Genomic DNA, 20293 nt, shown 5'->3' with positions numbered 1-20293 from the left:
GAACTGTCTGTGCTTCTTATACTTACATATCTATTTCCTTCCCTAGGTTGGGGAAGTTTCAGTTATTTCTTCAAATATGTTTTCTATCCCTTTCTCTCTTCTTCTGGGACCCCCATAATGCAAATGTTTGTTTGCATGATGTTGTCCATGAGATCTGTTAATCCATCCTCGTTAAAAAAAAAAAAAAAATTCTTTTCTCTTTTTGCTCTTCCAATTGGGTGCTTTCCATTATCTTGTCTTCCAGATTGTTGATCCATTCTTCTGTGTCCACTGATCTACTCTTTATTTCCTCTAGTGTGTTTATTTCAATTATTGTATTCTTCAACTTTGATTGGTTCTTTTCAGTATTCTGTCTCTTCACTGAAGGTCTCACTGAGTTCTTCCAGTCTTCTCTCCAGCCCCATGAGTATCTTTATGATTATTACTTTAAATGCTTTATCAGACATATTGCTTATCTGTTTCATTTAGTTCTTTTTGTGAGTTTTTTCCTTGTTCTTTTGAAGCATATTCCTGTCTCCCCATTTTGCTTGACTTTCTGTGTTTGTTTCTATGGAATAGGTGAAATGGCTACTTCTACTAAACTTGAAGTAGTAGTTTTGTGTATGGTGTCCTATATGCAGACAGAATGCTGGTCTGATAGAGCTATGGCTGTATACGCTAGTAACTCTATTAAAACAGCAATGTATCTCCATCTCTCTTGCTGTTCTCTTGCCATTATCTCTATCTTTGATTGTTGAGTAGCTGTTCAGTCAGCCATCAATTCATCTTCAGGAGGAATTGCTCTGTTAATAGTTATAATTTGGTGTGTTCTGTGGAGGAAGTGGGTTCAGAGTCTTCCTATGTTGCTATCTTGAACTAGAATTCCAGCTATGCCACATTTGCCTTATTCATTCATCCATCCATGGACACTTAGGTTGTTTCCTTATTTTGGCTATTGCAAATAATTCTGCAGTGAACATGGGGGTGCATCATCTTTTTGTTAGTGTTTTCATTTTCTTCAGATAAATACACAGAAGTGGAATTGCTGGATCATATGGTAGTTATATTTTTAATGTTTTGAGAAATCTCCATAATTTCTCTAGTGGCTGTACCAATATATATTCTACCAACAGGGCACAAGGCTTCCCTTTCCTACACATCCTCACCAACACTTGGTAGATTTTTTTCTTTTTTCAGACTAGCCATTCTAATAGTTATGAGGTGATAGCTTAGTGTGGTTTTGATTTACTTTTCTGATGATTAGTGATATTGAACATAATTTCATGTACCTGTTGTCTATCTGTATGTCTTTGAAAAAATGTCTGTTCATGTCCTCTGCTCATTTTTAAATAAGATTTTTTTTTGCTGTTGTATGAGTTTTTAATATATTTCACATACTATTTCTTTATCAGATACATGATTTGCAAATATGTTCTCTCATTCAGTAGGCTTTCTTTTTAGTTTGTTGATGGTTTCTTTTGCTATACAGAAGCTTTGTAGTTTGACATAGCCCCTCTTATTTATTTTTTTCTTTTGTTACCTTTGCTTCCAAGAAATCAGTGCCACAACCAGTGTCAAGGAGATCACCACCTATTTTTTTCTATGGTTTATGGTTTCAAGCCTTATATTCAAGTCTTCAATCCATTTGATATATTTTTGTGTACAGTCTAAGACAGTGGTCTACTTTTATTCTTCTGCATTTGTATGCCTCATTTTCACAGTACCATTTCCTTTCCCCATTGTACATTCTTAGATATTTGTCATAAATTCGTTTCCCATACATGCATGAGTTTATTTCTGGACTCTTTATTCTATTGATTTATATGTCTGGTTTTATGCCAATACCATACTATTTAGGTTACTATAGCAATGTAATGTAGTTTGAAATCAGAGTGTGATGCCTGCAGCTTTGTTCTTTCTCAGGATTGCTTTGGCTATTTGAGGTAAGAGGTGTCCAATTTGTAAATTCAGTATTTTCAGAGATACATGCTATTTCTATTTATATGGCAAGCTGGCACATAAATTTAGAAACAATTATCAATGGTCTTTGTTAAGAATAGAGACAAAAGATGTGTAATTCAAAGCATGCATCACGCTATCAAAATAAGCTATGTATTCCTTCTATCCTAACTCTTGCTATGTAAAAAAAAAAAATTGTGACAACAAAGCGCCACATGTTATGAATATTTTTTGTGACTACACATTTCAACAAGTTATCTAAGCAGCAGTGTTGATTTGTGTCCATAAAGTATAGCCAGAATCTGAGTGTCTCTAAGTTAGTGACTTCAAAAAGTCAAGGTAATCATTTTTGGACACTTGTACAAACTAAAAGTGGTAAGGTATCTTTTTGAATCCTATAGAATAACTTACTAGTTAGGCTTAACTGATGTATAGTGTCCATGTTGGAGAGCTGGCCTGAACAATATTTATTAACCATTATAATTTAATGCTATTTGCTGTAAATTTATTGAAAAATTACCATATGCTAGGCATTGTTCCAAGAGCTTTCTGCTGAATATCTCCGTATATCTTCCCAACAACACCTGAGGGGTAAATACTATTATCCCCACTTTACAGATTAAAACAGGTACAAGGAAAATATGTAACTTAGCCATGGTTACATAATTGGTAATTGCTGTGAGTCAAATAGTTCAGATTGATTTCAACCTGGAACCAAACTTGAAGATCAGAATGGATGTGAAATCTCAGAAGTAATAGGTCTTTAATTTAGATAATTTCTCACTAGCTATTTATATCTGGGTCCTAAGCTGAAAGACTGGGTCCCCAAATCCAGAAATGCTAGAAGCATGCAACCAGGTCATCATCTCCCCGTTTCCACTTCTCCTAAATAACCACTATTCTACTCTCTACTTCTATGAGTTTGGCTATTTTAGACTCACATGTAAGTGAAATTACAGAGTATTCGTCCTTCTGTCTTAGCTTATTTCACTTGGCATAATGTCCTTCAGATCCATCCATATTGTTGTTAATGGTAGAATTTTCTCCTTTTTCAGGGCTGAATAACATTCCATTGTGTGCATATACTATATTTTCTTTATTTAGTTATCCATCAATGGGCACATAGGTTGTTTACATGTTGTGGCTATTATGAATGGTGCTGAAAGGAACATGGGAGTGCAGACATTCTGACTTGAATTGTTTGGATAAATCCTTTAGAAGTAAGATTCTGGATCATAAGATAGTTCTATCAGTAATTTTTGGTAAGGAATCTCCATACTGTTTTCCATAATGGCCCTACCAATTTACATTGCTACCAACAATGTACCCAAATTCTGTTTTCTCCACATCTTCACCAACATTTATAGCTTGTCTTTTCAATAGTGGCCATCCTAACAAGTGTAAGGGGATATCTCTTTGTGGTTTCAGTTTGCATTTGCCTGGTGATTAATCATAAATTTGACCATACATCTTAGCGAAAATTGAGCTATTACAACAGTATAAAAATATACATAATTTTAAGTAATGATCATTAAACGTGACCATAAAACTAAATACTAAAGTATAAGGTTGTAATATATATGTTACACAAGTAAATGTATAATATGTGAACTACAAATAATACAAAGATTTTGTCTTTAATCCCTTCTAAATACTGTGTCTTTATTTATTCAAATGCAGAAGCAGTTTCCCATCAGTTTATAGTGGGTGGATGCTCTGCATTACATTTTAAATGTTGCTCTGGAAACAGGCAATTAGTTATAAACCAGGCCTGCCATTGTCATTTATTGATGAAGAAACACTGATACTGAGTTCCTTCTTTTGTAAATTTGAGATAAGCTGTCCTCCCAAAGACATCAAGATAAGAAGAATCAATGAACATTGTCATTTTGACAGGCCATACTCTCCTGTTAGTTTACACATCTGCTCAAGGAGAGAAAACTATCAGATACTTGTGCTGATAATGATAAACAAGAGAGGGAGTCTTGGGTTGGTATCTGAGGACAGCCTGTCAAGGCTGAGTGGAAACACAGTCATTCTGTTCTAATGAATGTCATTGTCCTACAGGGGGAGCCATGATGACAATTGGTCCCTCCCTGCCGTTTGAAGTCCTTGCTAATGACCTACCTGTAATTTTCAGACCCATCAACAAGGATCCTACATGCTTTCTCAGGCCAGCAAGGTACTGTGAACTGTTTGCATATATGTGTTTTCAGGACATTATTCCTGTTTTGAAGTCACTCTGTTCTGTTGGAGTAGGAACACCAAGGACAATTCAGTTTAGATGATATGGAAAAAGGACTGCTTCATCTTAGAAGTTGAGAAAAAGTGACAGTTTTTACTATAGGTACTGAAAAAAAGCTTGGAGGAAGGAGAGAAGTATTAAAATAAATACCACTTAATTAACTATAAATCTATATCCAGCATGATTTCAGCCTTTACCAGTACCCATGAAGCCCAACTCATGGCCTCAGTCTCATAAATTACCTCTGTTATTTCCGACTCTTTCTTTTTAGGAAGTCAGCTCTAATATTGGATGAAAAGCAAACATCACTCTATTCTCTGTTTTCTTAACTCTTCTCCCCTTCTTATATCAGAAAAAATATCTAATATTTTTTATTATTACATTAAACAAATACAGACTCAGTCATCGGAACCAATGTGTTTGAACCAAAGGAAGGGATTGTTCTTAAGTCTGATTTTTCTTACTCTTTTTTTTTTAATGTTTAGTTTTGAGAGAGAGGGTATGAGTTGGGGAGGGACAGAGAAATAAGGGGTCAGAGGATCTGAAGTGGGATCCATGAGGACTCCACCTCACAAATCACAAGATCGTGACCTGAGCCCAAGTTGGCTGCTGAACTGACTGAGCCACCCAGGTGCCCCTGATTTTTATTATTCATAAAGAAAAGATAATTTTAATAAATATAAGTTAAAGCCAATAAATGAAGTATAAATATTAACCCAGACATTATTATAAGGGAATTTTAGGCAAATCACCAACTATTTTTACTTATGTGAAATAAAGAGCTAGATGGAAAGGAAGAATTAGAATAAATAAAGAATAAAAAGATCACATAATTATTTGAGACTTTTCCCAGGAAAACAGAAATATTGGTATATTTAACTTGAAAATAACCTATATTTTCCACTTTTAAGCCTATGTAAAAAGACGTGATAGGATAAAGTAGTAAGTGAAAGTGCCTTGCCCAGATTCTGAAACTTAGCGCTAAATAAATGTTGATATATGAATGGTGGTCTCTGACTTCTATTTTTCTAAAGATAAAAATTTATGATATGTGTATGATTTGTCTTTTATTACTATTCTTAGAGTGTTATAGAACAAAAATGACAAGGATATTGAAAACCCAAAAGTATTTTCATATGGTTTTTATAAGGTAATAAGAATGGTTGTATCATCAGTAGAACTAATGGCATCCACGCCATTTGTGAATACTAATTTCATGTTGATCTTGTCACAATCAATTTTGAATGCTATAACCTGCTGGGCTTAGTTAGTATAGACATGGCCCATGGAGTGTAAAGTCTTTGAGAATTTGATATAAGGCTAAAGAAAGGCATGCCAAAAAGATCTACAGTATAAGTGTGCTGAAGTTACTTTTGTTCTTTTACATTATTCCCCTCTCACTTGTGTTAATTCGGTTCAGGGGCAAAACATGATATAAAGGAGTAGCCAAGAATTTGTTTTCATGGTGTTTTGGGAAATTACTAAAGTGATTTATTATTTCAACCAACAAACCTCACTACATGGGTTCCATTAAAGATGTGTTTTGTACAAAGATTTAAGTTCATAAAAAATAAAAAAAAAATCATTCTGAAAAGAATGACGCCCAATATGTCTTTTTCCTTCAGATTATTAATATAAATTGATTTATGGTTTTCTGAACCTGGAATTTACTTGGCTTTAATTCATTTTTAATAACATAAAGGAAGAAAACAGCTCTTGATAAATTATTCTTCCTGTTGTTTAATAAGAGTGAGCACTGCACTACGTTATGGCTCCTGAAAATCCATTAGTCTATTGTGAAATATATAATTATAGACTATTATGAAAATAAGAAATTTTTATTACACATATGCATTTGACAGCCTGCAATTAGTTTAGACTCTCTAATTAACATATGTTTTACTTAATGGTGAGTGATTAGGGATTATCATTTAATTATGGATAATTTCAAATACTCAACTGTCTATTTTTTTGTGAATCTTACAAATAAAAATAAGCATTTGTCAAGAGCAAGAAGAGTGTGCTTTTCAGTTTTGTTTTTGTCCAGTACCAAGAATTATTATGAAATAAGTAGTAATAAAATAGCTTTCCTCTGAGTAAATTGCTGAATATTTTTGCGATATATATCCTATCACATTTATGAATGCTGCTGTTCTTTTGTATGAGTTATTCATGAGTAACTTTGCACATAAAGAAGAATCAATAGCACAGAGAACTATAGAAGTGGTTGTGATTTGCATTAATTGAATACCATTTTTTTTCCTGAGTAGTTGTTCTAAACACTTGGATTTCATCAATCTACCCTAATTAGAATAATGTTTTTGTATAATCAGGTTACAGACAAATTATACTTTTTAATGTAATAGTACCTGATCGTCTTTGAATAGTTCTTTTGTTTTTGTGTAATGTTTTATTAACTCAGTAAGTTTTTCCACTTGGTGGTTTTGCTATACTTCACAGATAAATTTCTATGTTTAGAAAAATGTATAAATAGGAAAAACATGAAGCATAAGAATCCACTTCTTCCTCTTATATACCAAATAATACTCCCATCAAAATACAAGTATTTGAAATGTTCTTGATTATTTGCACTTTCTATAAATCTAGAGTTAGTGTGATCATTTGATATTGCTAAAACCAGAATATCTTTATTGAGGTTTATAAGCAAGGGAAAGATATTTAGTAATTTCTTGGTAATATCTGCCTTGGTATTTAGGGTTTAGTTTGCATTTTTGACAGAATACATAGCTTAAAAAAAAAACAAACAAACCCACATATTACAAAATATAAGTAGAGACTATAATTAAGTTTGAGCTGTGTAGATGTTTGCTCTAAGTAACTAATGCCCTAAAGCAGATTTTTAAAAAGTGAGGGTGAGGAGTGAGAATGATCTAACATGGTTGTGTTTGAAATATAAGTGGTCAAGATAACTGTTGCTTCACTGTTTTTGAAAAAAACCTCAATGAGAATGCTAGGTGAATGGCATGTACTGAGTAACTCATTGGGGTGGGCAGAGTAATGGCCCCAGAGATGTCCATACCCTAATCCTGGAACCTGTGAACCTGTGAACATGTTACTTTTTAGGCAAGGAACTTTGCAGATGTGATTAAGTTAAGGTACCATGAGATGAAGTGATTATCCTGGATTTTGATGGTAGGTCCAATGAAATCACAAATGTCTTTATAAATGGAGGAGGGAGGCAGAAGCGCAGAGGGAGATGTGACTAAGGAAAAGTAGTCAAGAGATAGGTGTGGTTCCTTTGAAGATTTCTAGGAGCAATGGAATGTGGGTTGTTTCTAGGTGCTGGAAAATGTAAGAAAATAGATTTAGCCCAGAACCTCCAAAAAGGAATGCAGCTCAGCCAAAACCTTTGATTTTAGCCCTGAAAAACCCAGGTTAAACTTTTAACCTACTCACATATGTTTTTCTACTAGGTAAGATAGAACCATAAGATACTAAGTTGGTGTCATTTCAAGCCACCAGGTTTGTGGTAATTCTTATAGCACCAATAGAAAACTAACAAACATTAACTACAACTTCAATATTATGACAACTACTAACAATCATAAAACATCTAATATTGACCTCTTACTATGTTCCTCCAGCATACGAGTTTTGCAAAATAATTATCTAATTTAAAGCTCACAAGAAATTTGTTAGCTCCATTTGAAAGACTGAGGCTTCAGTTAAAATGTATGTAAGCAGGTTCTACATAAGCATCCAGCAAGTCTGACTTTAGCAAATTTTATCTAGATGACTTTCTATGCACTTCCTTTCTAGTTAATAACAGATTAAACAGAATCTTATTTTGGTTCAGTTCTGGTTATGGAAAGTCTTTCTAAAAGGTTTCTAAGTTTAATATTTAACTAAACTTAGTAAAATATAATATAAATTATTTTTTGTAAGTATCTTGCCGTACCTCAAATTAGAATTCAAACCACCAATTCTTAGTAGAAATGCTGGGGGACAAATGTCAGACCTGGGTCAATTTTAAACAGATTCTAGGATGATGATGAGTCTCAAGCCTCCACAAATCACCCTTTTCTTATCTCAGTCGAATAAAACAAAATGTGTCTCTTAATCAAATTTTATATAGTTGAGATTTCTATCATCCAAGACTCTAGATATGGTGACTGAGGTAAAGAGGTTTTCTTTTTATTTCCTACTTGACTCCATCCACCTGCTTTTATCCTCTTGTTAATTTTTAAAGTTTATAATCTAAAACATATTTGAGAATAAATCCATATTATATTTAAAATATACCAGGTATAGTATATTTCTAGTGAACTTGTCTGCATAGGAATTTTTCCTTAATTCCCCCTATGTTTTTTTCTAAAATCTTTACATTTTAATCCTATTAGAGTTTTCTATTTTTGCCTGCTTATTTGCCTTCTGAATCTGAGGAATCAAATCCACATGCTTTTCCTAAGTAGGTCTTCTTTTCTTGGTTTATATTTTGTATAATTGTGGACCGAAATTATTTTTGTTAGACTCATTTCTCATTTACTTGACACCTTTTAATATGTTACTATCCCTACCTTTTTTTTTCCCATTTAGATGGTATTTGATGATGATGGGTATTGCAGTAGAAATTGTATACAAGATAAAAAGGAATGCATTTTGATGACAGTTTCTTTGCACAAGGCAGGTTATTAAGGCTTGTCCATCTTGGCTGAAATCTTCATCCATGGAGCTAAGGGGGTTACTTCCTGATGCTCATGGGAAAAAACAAACAATAAAGCAACCAATTGCAAATGCCATTCTTAGGAGCTGTGTAATTACACTGATAATAATCATGATTATTGTGGGGGAGTCAGAAGACCCACAGTTTATCATCAGTCACATCTCCAATGCTGATAGATACAGAGAGTTCTTTAAAACTTTTACATAATTCCTCCACATCCTATAAGCACTCTTATAAACGTATAACCAGGTTTGTAAGAGAAAGAATTAAGAAGAAGGCCAGGCCAAAAACCAAATCCTCAAAGAGAACAAAACATTTACAGATATTTTCAGAATTTGAACCCAAATTTCTCGGTGGAATTCTGGCCACAATAAATTAATTACTAGTTCTCAAAGCGTGGTCCCCAAACCAGCAACATTACTATCACCTGGGAACTTGGAGTCAAACTCTGGTGAAGAGGTCCAGGAATCTGCGTTTTTGCATTCCCTCTAGGTGACAGTGTTGCACGCTAATGTCTGAGAACCAGTGGAGTAGATCCTGGGAAAGCCAGGATCAGAGTCTAGTTTAAGCAATTTTTATGATGCTTCCTTCTCTATAGACTGTCCCCCAGCTACCTGTTATCCTTCAGAAAGTAGTTACCTCCCAGGGCAGAGAAGCAGTCACAGAATATGCAAAACAAAACCAAAACCAAAAGCTTAAACTATTAAAGAAAATAATAAGGTGTTAATAAGAAAAACCACATAGGCGGAAACACTTTTAACTTCTTTTCACATTGAGAACTCTACTCCTGAAAACAATGAGCCAAAGCAGTCCTCGGAGCTGGGCCAGCTACACACATGATGTGATCAAGTTGCTGTTTTATGACATGTACTAAAATATCAGAGAAATTAGAAAAGCTGTCAATTAACTCAGGTTTCCACACATGACTGGTCTCACTCCTAAGAAAATTATCACCTTTGAGTGAACAATCCCCCTTACTATTGCCAATTTATCTTTAAGAAGTATTTTCATGGCTGTCTACACAGGCTGCACCGTGCAAAGAGTACAAACTACCAAACCCAGCTACTTGATGGTTGCAGACAGCTAACAATTTGAAACTGAATAATGCACAATGTGTGCTGTTTACTAGGAATGCATACGTTTTTATTAATTTAATACTTTTATTATGCCCCTTAAGTTTTCTGGTTCAGAGCACTGCAGTTTGATGACAGTTAACATATTTAAAATTCTATGTTATATTCATCTAAATCCCTTATTTCAAATTTAAATAGAGGTGTACAACTTTTATTAATAAAAATATATTATTTACATATAAATAAAAATACATATTATTTATATGTAAATAAATAAATACCTGTCAAAAGAGAGTGAAATTCTTAGGTTTTCATGCTCATGAGCCTCCATTTATCCTTCTCTAGACTTCCTGTGAATATTCCTCCTCATGATGGAGTGAAAACAGACTTTCACAGCCTCTGGGGTGCAACTCTTGCATATAACTAATGATAAAATACGTACGTCTTTGCTTGGTACCCAAACAGTTTGGTGGAGGACTTTTTCAGATTTTCAAGAGTAATACTAGTGGAGGGACTCTCCTTTTTTGTGTAAAGTATTGCAGTAGCTTCCCCACTTGATCTCTCTTGTCCCATTTTTTCCCTTCTAATCCACTATACTACTAGCTAAATCTTTCTAAAACTTCTTAAGTTTCAACTTTCACCAAAGTTTTCATTGCCTGTGGGCTAAATAATTTCTGTTTCATCTCTTGCTATAGCTAGATTTTGGAAAACATGGACATGGGTGTGTGTGCTCATGCCAGATCTGGTCCTGTACCAGGAAGTGTACAAAACCACATTGTCAACATGGCATATCTTCCTGAGTGTCATTTTTATTCTTAAAAGTAGTTTAAGTAATTTTATAGTCATAGTCACTTTTAAAATAAGGGTCTCTTATGCTTATATAGGAATGCTTTGAGCTCAATTTTCATTCTTCTGTAAAAATGTTTGAGAAGACCTACACTGTACTAACTTTACATTCTAGCCAGCCATGCTGACTTTGGCATTTTCTCACCTAAAGCTGTCTAGATTCTCCTTCTCTAGGTAGCCCCCCCCCCCACTCACCAGTGACATTGCCTTATTCTCCTTCTTACCAGGAGGATTCACAATACTGTGCTGCCCAGGGGTAGGTGATTTGATGTAGAAAGTTTGCAGATTCCATAAACTACCCAAGCTAGCCAGATTTACTTAATTTGTGTGGATCAGCTTGATCTGACCATCTTGAACTGACTACTGAACCAAGAGCTACCATTGTAGGGATGTTAGATATGCCTCCTAATTATGAAGATTCCTCTTCTTGATCATCACTGTAACAGGTTCCCAAACAAAACAGAAGTAAATTAAAAAAAAAAACATATTTCCTAAAACACATAAGAACGTATTGAATATGCCTTTTTTGGGGGGTGGGAGCTAGTGTTTATAACTTTGGGTAGAGTCCCAAACGAATAACAAAGAGATACATTTATCCATATTTTATAGAAAGCACAAAATTGCTGCCAGATATTCCTTCCAGAGTCAAATGAGGGACAAATGGTTTTGAGAACCTGGCTCACAGTACCATATAGCCTATAACCAGAAGACAAAACTAGAGAAATGTTGGCTAGAGGGATACATAAGAGTCATAAGTCCTTTCCTAGGAGGAGAGTGCTGTGTTGGGCTGATATCCTCCAACCCCTGAGGTTAGTGACAGGCTTAAAAAATTCAACATTATGGAGGTAGATTTTACATATATATAACAAAATGCACCATTTAAAATGTGTAGTTTGTATCAAACTATATATATGTATATACATATATACATATATGTATATACATATATGTACATATACATATATATACATATGCTGATATATACATATGCATATATGTACATATGTATATATGATATATGTATATATATCATATATATATATGTATATATGATATATGTATATATATCATATATATATATATATATATATATGTATATATGATAGAATCACTACCACAATCAAGGGTAGAACCTTTCTACCACCCAAAATTTTCCCTCTTGCACTTTGCAGTAAGTTTCAGTCCACCGTATGGCCTTGGTAACAGCTAACTTACTTTTTGTTAATATAGATTAGTTTTCTCTATTCAGCAACTTCATGATCATCAGAGAAATGCAAATGAAAACTACAATAAAATATCACCTCACACCTGTCTGAATGGCTAAAGTCAACACAAGAAATAACAGGTGTTGACAAGGATGTAGAGTAAGGGGAACCCTCTTGCATTTCTGGTGGGAATGTCAACTGGTGCAGCCACTCTGGAAAACGGGATGGAGGTACCTCAAAAAGCTAAAAATAGAACTACCATATGATCTAGTAATTGCACCACTAAGTATTTACACAAAGAATACAAAAATACTGATGCAAAAGGATACGTGCACCCTGATGTTTACAGCAGCATTATCTATGATAGCAAAATTGTGGAAGCAGCCCAAGTATCCATGTACTGATGAATGGATGAAGAAGTGGCATATATGTACAATGGAATATTACTCAGCCATAAAAAAAGAATGACATCCTGCTATTGGCAATGACATGGATGGCTAGAGAGTATTACACTAAGCTGCAATAAGTCAGAGAAAGAAAAATACCTTATGATTTCACTCATGTGTATGTGGAATTTCAGAAACAGAACAAATGAGCAAAAGGGAAAATGGAGGGGGGCAAACCAAGAAACAGAGTCTTAACTATAGAGAACAAAGTGATTGTTTCCAGAGAGGAGGTGGATGTGGAAATGGGTTAAATAGGTGATGGAGACTAAGGAGTGCACTTGTTTTGATGAGCATCTGTTGTCTTTTGCTCAGCATAACGTTTTTGAACTTCATTAATGTTGCATGTATCAGTAGTCATTCCTTTTTATTGCTAAGCTGTATCCCATTGTATAGGTATATTACAATTTCTTTAATTATTTACCTATTGATGAATAATTATGTTTTAAACAAAGTTCCTATAGATAGTCACATACAAGTCTTTATGTGAACATAGACTTTCACTGATTGGTGTAAATAGATTGGAATAGCAACATTGTATGTTAGGTGTATGGCTAACTTTACAAGACATTGTCAAAATGTTGCTAAAATGGTGTGACACTTCACATTCCCACTAGGAATGTATGAAAGTAGCTATTCCCCATTCTTGGCGACATTTAATATCACTATTCTTTTAAATATCATTATTTCATTGATTTTAATTTGCATTTCCCTAATGACTAATGATGTTGGGCTTTTATTTCCCATTCAAATATTTTCATGTGAACATCTATTAAAATCTTTTGTTTTCAAGGTCGATTGTTTTTCTTCTTCTTTTTGATTTTTTTTTAAGGCAGGGAAATTTTATTTTAAATGTTTATTTATTTTGAGAGAGAGAGAGCAAGTGAGCATGAACAGGGAAGGGACAGAGAGAGAGAGATAGAATCCCAAGCAGGCTCCACACTCAGCAAGTAACCCAATACAGGGCCTAACCTCATGACTATAAGATCATGACTTGAGCCTAAATCAAGAGTCAGGTGCTTAACTGACTCAGCCACCCACTCCTTTATTTTTGAATTTTAAGCTTCCTTTAAATATTCTAGATACAAGTCTTTGATCATAAATGAGAATATATATGTAATATCACTATTATATATACATAACATATAGCATCATTATATAAATGATACTTTTGAGAAACAGAGGTTTTTAATTTTCATGAATTCATTGTTTTAAGGTTTTTTTTTTTAATTTATTTAATCTCTGGCCCTTTGTAGCAACATGGATGGAACTAGAGAGTGTGATGCTAAGTGAAATAAGCCATACAGAGAAACACAGATACCATATGTTTTCACTCTTATGTGGACCCTGAGAAACTTAACAGGAACCCATGGGGGAGGGGAAGGAAAAAAAAAGAGAGGTTAGAGTGGGAGAGAGCCAAAGCATAAGAGACTCTTAAAAACTGAGAACAAACTGAGGGTTTATAGGGGTGGGAGGGTGGGGAGGGTAGGTGATGGGCATTGAAGAGGGCATCTTTTGGGATGAGCACTGGGTGTTGTATGGAAACCAATTTGGCAATAAATTTCATATATTAAAAAATAAATAATAAAAGAAAAAAAATAAAACATAAAAAATAATAAATTTATTTAATCTCTATACTCTTCAGTTCAAGAGTCGTGTGCTGTTCTGAGTCAGCCAGGTGCCCCTTTATGAATTTCCTTTTATAATTTTTATTCACTCCTTTTCTAAGTCTTAAAAATTGCTTAACTACAGGGGTGCCTGCGTGGCTCAGTTGGTTAAGCATTGGACTTCAGCTCAGGTCATGATCCCACAGCTTGTGGGTTTGAGCCAAGCCCCACATCGGGCTCTGGGCTGAGAGCTCAGAGCCTGGAGCCTGCTTCAGATTCTGTGTCTCCCTCTCTCTCTGCCCCTAACCCACTTGCATTCTGTCTCTCTCTCTCTTAAAAATAAAACATTAAGAAAATTTTTTTTCAAATGTTGTTTAAAATGTTTAAAAAAAAAACATTACTCCTGTATGTTCTTCCAAAAGTTTTACAGCTTTGCCTTGAAATTTAATGTCTTATTGAATTAATACTTTGAATTAATACTTTGTTGACAAGTCTATACTTTTCACCTTGAGATATCTTGAAACTTTTGTTGAGTGAATGTATTTCTGGACTCCCATTTTGCTGCAGTGATCAATATAAAAATCTTTATGCCAAAAAAAATTTCCTTGATAAGTCTTGAAAACAAGTAGTATAAATCTTCCAGCTTTGTTATTATTTTTAAAAATGTTTTCATTGTTCTAAATCCTTTTAATTTCCACATAAATTATATAGTCAAATTGTTAATTCTTATAAACTATTGGCATTTTATTTGGAAAAATTGACCTCTTAACACTATTAAATGTTAATAATACTAAACCATTAAATTGGTATGTCTTTCCATTTATTTAGCTCTTCTAAAATATCTCTCAGCACTCTTTTATAGTTTTCAGTGTATATGTTTGGACATTGAAAACATGATCTGTAAACATTCCCTGGTTTTGGAGATTATTTCTTTAAAAATTTTATTTTTCAGTGTATAGAGATATAATTGATTCTTGGATTTTAACCATGTATACTGAGACCTAAAAATGTCGTTTTCTTTCTGTACACACAACCCTGTATCCTGAGAATACTGACACTGTAACTTCTTTCTGTTCCATGTGCTTTATTATTTTTTCTCTTCTTGTGTAATTATATTTGCTAGAACCTCCAGTTGTATATTTATTAGAAGTTTTAAGAGCATACTTATTTTTTCTCCCAGCTTTATTGACATAAATCATTGGAACAGTGTATAATTTACACATATAATATACATATAACATTGTGTGAGTTTAAGGTATACATCCCGTTAATTTGATACACTTATGTATTGCAAAATGATTACCACCCCAGTGTTTTCTCCATTAGGTCACATACTTATCATTTCTTTTTGTGGTGAGAACATTTAAGGTCTACTGTTAGCAACTTGCAAGCAGATAATACAATATTATTAGTTAATCACCATGTTGTACATTAGGTCCCTAGAACTTATTCATCTATAACTGGAAATTTGTACTCTTTGCTAGGGCTGACCTATTGTCTTACTCTCAAAGTTGGGGAAAACATTGTCTTTCTCTATTAAGTATGCTATTAACTCCAGGTTTTTCATACATTCCCAGTGTTAGATTGAGAGAGTTTACTTTTACTCTTGGTTTGGTAAGAAATTTATTTAAATGGTGTTGAGTATGGATAAGTACATCTACTGAGATCATAATATTTTTTCCCCTTTATTTTGCTAAGATGGGGAACACTGTTTTCAGTTGTTAAAACATCCTTGAATTCCTAAAATAAATGCCACTTGGTCATGGTATCTTTTGAAATATGTATTGCGGACTCAACTCGATATTTTGTTAAGAAGTTTTTGTTTCTGTTTATGAGTAAACTGACTGGTTTTTAGGTTTCTTTTCTTCCTTTCTTTTGGAATGCTCTTGTCTGGTTTTCTCCAGTTTGGTACATGTCTGGTTCTGACTTCATCAAATGGTTTAAGAAGTATCCCACCTTCTGTTTTCTTGAAATAATTTGTGTGCATTTGCAATTGTATTTACTTTAAAAGTATTAGCAGCTATCTGAGCCTGAAATTTCCCGGTGGAAAGATTTTAATTATACTTTCAACTTTTTAATAGACACATGGCTACTCATATTTTCTATATCTTCATGTTTCACTTTTGGTAATTTGTGTCTTTCAAGGAATTTATTCATTTTGTCTAAGGTGATATAAAATTGTCCAAAATGTTCCCTTATTATCCTTCCAGTATCTGTAAAATCTGGAGTGATCTCCCATCTTTTTTTCCTGTCATAGGTCATTTGTGCTTTCCTTCTTTTTTCTTGGTTAATCTAGCTAGACGTTTATCAATGTAAATGATTTTTCTAAAGAATCACTTTTAATTTCATTAAATGTATCTTGCTTTTCCCTTTTATTGATTTACTTTATATTTCCTTTTCTCTTGTGCAAGTTTTTAAAGATGGAAGCTTAATTTAAGACCTTCTTTCTGTTTAATGTAAATGTTTAAAGCTATAAATTTCCCTCTAAGTATTGCTTTGTTTCTCACAATTATTTACATGTTTTCTTTCATTATCATTTGTTCAAATTATTTCATAATATGCTTTGTGACTTTTTCTCTGATCTTTCCCTTATTTAAAATAGTGTTGTTAGGGTGCCTGAGTGGCTCAGTCGGTTAGGCGTTCAACTTCAGCTCAGGCCATGATCTCACAGTTCATGAGTTTAAGCACCATGTTGGGCTCTGTGCTGAGAGCTCAGAGCCTGGAGCTTCCTTCAGATTCTGTTGTCTCCTTTTCTCTCTGCCCCTCCCCCACTCATTCTGTCGCTGTCTCTCTCTCTTTCAAAAATAAACATTAAAAAATAACTTAAAAAAATAACTTTAAATAGTGTTATTTATTTTCAAAATATTGGGCAATATTCCATGAAACTAAAAAACTAATCAGGTTGCTAACTTAATTATGTTGTAGTTAGAGAACATACTTGATTTGAGTTTTATATTTTTATATTTATTGAGATTGCTTTCATGGCTCAACACACGATATATCTATTTGGGTAAATGTTCCATTTGTACTTGAACTATCGGATTCAATGTTCAAATGAATATTGATTGTACCAAATTAGTGTGATTCAATTTTTGTTTGTGTTTCAGTTTTTGAAATAACAATTATTGAGCAAAAAGTGTTAAAGTCATAATTCATCTATGGTACCAACACATTAATATTACATCTACTTAATGAATCATTCCTTTTATTAAGAAATTTCTCTCTCGTTGATAATTTCTTGTCTCGAAATCTATTTTGTCTGACATTAATATAGTCACTCCCACCTCCTTATGATTAATGTTTTGTAGCATATCTTTGTTCATCCTTTTACTTTTAAGGTATGTATGTCTTTATATATAAAGAATATTTCTTGTTGACAGAAACATATCTTGGACATGCTTTTGATCCAGTCTATTTATATTTAATGTAAAATCTGATATAATTGAGTTTAGATGCAAAATAATATTTTTTTCTCTTCATTTCACTTTTTATTGGTTGTTGTAAGGCTTATAGTAAGCTTCTTTATATTATGAGATTCTACTTAAAAATATAGTAACACTTGACATGTAAGAATTTCAAGAGCGTTTACTTCTAATTACCCTCGCATCCTTTATGCTGTTGTTGTAATACATTTAACTTCTACATATGCTATAATCCTGTAATATGTTGTTATTCCATCATCATTTATCTTTTAAAGAAATTTAAACACGGGAACAAGGCGTCATTAATATTTCCACATGTAATTATTATTTCAGAAGTTCTTCGTGGTTTTTTCAGATCAGTTTCCATTTGATACTATTTTTCTTGTCCCTGACGAACTTTCTTTACTATTTTTTGTAGTGCATATCTACTGGTAATATATATTTTTCAGCTTTCATTTGTCTAAATATGACAACTTCTTTTTCTCCTTCTTCTCCTCTTCTCCTTCTGCTGCTGCAGCCTTTTTTTCTTTATCTTATTTCTTCTTCCTCTTCTTTTTTAAAAATTTTTTTTAACATTTATTTATTTTTGAGACAGAGACAGAGCATGAACAGGGGAGGGGCAGAGAGAGAGGGAGACACAGAATCGGAAGCAGGCTCCAGGGTCCAAGCCATCAGCCCAGAGCCCGACGCAGGGCTCGAACTCACGGAACGCGAGATCGTGAACTGAGCTGAGGTCGGACGCCCAACCAACTGAGCCACCCAGGTGCCCCAATCTTCTTCCTCTTCTTATTCTACTCCTTCTCCCCCTCCCTGTTCTCTTCCTTCTCTTTCCAGTCCTCATTTTCCTCCTCCTCCTCCTCCTCCTCCTCCTCCTCCTCCTCCTCCTCCTCAGCATAGAATTTTAGAATAACATTTGTTTTGTAGCACTTTAAAGTTCTATTTACTTATGGCTAGCATTGTTTTTGAAGAAGTGTCTAGTCATTTTTATCTTTTTCATATGTACATAATGACTTTTTTCCCTAGGATTGCTTTAAAGATTTTCTTTATTTGATTATGGCATGCCTTGGCATGGTTTACTTCATACTTCATTTTCTTGCTTTTAAGTCCTTGAATTTCTTACCTCTTATATTTTTTATTGCCATGTTGTTATTTATTTATTTTCATTTTTTAATATGAAATTTAACCTAAAGGTGCCCTCCTCAATGCCCATCACCCACTTTCCCCTCCCTTCCACCCCCCATCAACCCTCAGTTTATTCTCAGTTTTTAAGTGTCTCTTATGGTTTGCCTCCCTCCCTCTCTCTTTTTTTCTTCCCTTCCCCCATGGTCTCCTGTTAAGTTTCTCAGGATATAGCACTGCTAGGAATTTACCCAAGGGATACAGGAGTGCTGATGCATAGGGGCACTTGTACGCCAATGTTTATAGCAGCACTTTCAGCAATAGCCAATATATGGAAAGAATCCCTGTTGTTATTTAAATTACACATATGTTAGACCACTTTAAATTGTCCCACAGGTAACTATGGCTTTGTTCATTTTTCTTATAGCCATTTTCTCCCTGCTTCAATTTGGATACTTTCTATTGCTATGTCATGAAATTTACTGGGTTTCTTTTTTTTCAGCATCGTGTTTGTGTGTGTGTGTGTGTGTGTGTGTGTGTGCGCATACACATAATATATATGGTGTGTGTGGGTACATATATATATATATAGGTAGAGAGAAAGGGTAGGTTAGATAGATAGATGATAGAGACAGACAGATAGATCTGTATCTATATAGTGTTCTTTGCACTTAGTTTAACCTTACATCTAAGGTGTAAACCCTCTGAAACCTCTATTGTCTGCACTGATTGTTCAACAAGGTTTCTCCACTCTGGCTGATGAGTGTATGAATGCCTCCCAGTACAGTTTGATCTCTGGGAATAGTCCTTACCAGATCTCCATTAGCTCTTTCCTTGGAATTTGGGATTTCATCCTATGCTTGACAGTTTAGCATTCAAAAACAGACTTAAAACCACCATAAAGATTTCTAGAGTTCTTCCTCTGTGTAGTTACTTCTCTCTATACTCTTCCTAGAAAACTGCACCTGCTTTAGAAAACCCAAATTTTAATTTTAGTGCCTTAGCTCACTGAGACCCCCTATGCTGTGCTTGAATTTCCCTTCCATGTGCTGCAGTCCACAATGTTTCTCTAGGCCAAAAGCCAGGAAGATTGAAGGGCACTCATTTGTTTTCCTTCTCTCAGAGACCACAGTGTTCAGTACCTAAAAACAGTTATTTCATATATTTTTTCTACAGTTCTGGCTATTTACAGGGATTGAGCAAGACCAAATTGCTTACCTCACTATGATATATAAGCCTTAGAAAATGGCATATAGTAACAAGTCAAGAGGCTTCTTTTAATGCCTGGAAATGATATCAGTGTTATATGAAGGGAGAGCTTTCAAAATGTTTGGCAACAAGCAGAAAACTGTAGAACCATTTCATATTTGCATCTCTCCAAGTTCAGGCTGTTCAGTAGACTAGGAATTTAGATAGAAAGTCTTTTCTTGTTTTGCATTTGTATAGGCAAATAATTTGAGCAGAAATAAAAGTGGAATGGCTGCTCTGATGTTGCTCAAGTGCAGAGGAAGCTGATGTCCAGATTCCTGGTTTGTATTAGAGGAGCCAACTTCTTCATGTTTTCGTTTAATTCCCTGTTAAGTTGAATGTGGTTTCTTTCAGTATTTACATCACCTCTGCCAGGTTTCATAATGTCTGCTTGGATATCTGATCACATTTTGATGTTCTTTTAACCTCATTCTATACTTTGAATCCCATGGAGTTATTATTT

At 34.1% G+C, this 20293-nt stretch overlaps 1 long non-coding RNA gene across 1 annotated transcript in view; it reads left to right on the top strand.

The window, feature by feature from the left end:
* Positions 1 to 20293, top strand: part of LOC128314741 (uncharacterized) — a 214449-nt gene that overhangs the window by 8986 nt on the left and 185170 nt on the right. The window contains exon 2 of the long non-coding RNA XR_008296718.1: positions 4006 to 4120. This is a non-coding gene — a long non-coding RNA (uncharacterized LOC128314741). The remainder of the gene's footprint in view (positions 1 to 4005; positions 4121 to 20293) is intronic.

Source organism: Acinonyx jubatus, chromosome A2 (genome assembly GCF_027475565.1).
Source record: "Acinonyx jubatus isolate Ajub_Pintada_27869175 chromosome A2, VMU_Ajub_asm_v1.0, whole genome shotgun sequence".
NCBI classification, from domain to species: Eukaryota; Metazoa; Chordata; class Mammalia; order Carnivora; family Felidae; genus Acinonyx; species Acinonyx jubatus.
The sequence above is the reverse complement of the archived record's forward strand: the minus strand, read 5'-3'. Positions and strand labels throughout refer to the sequence as shown.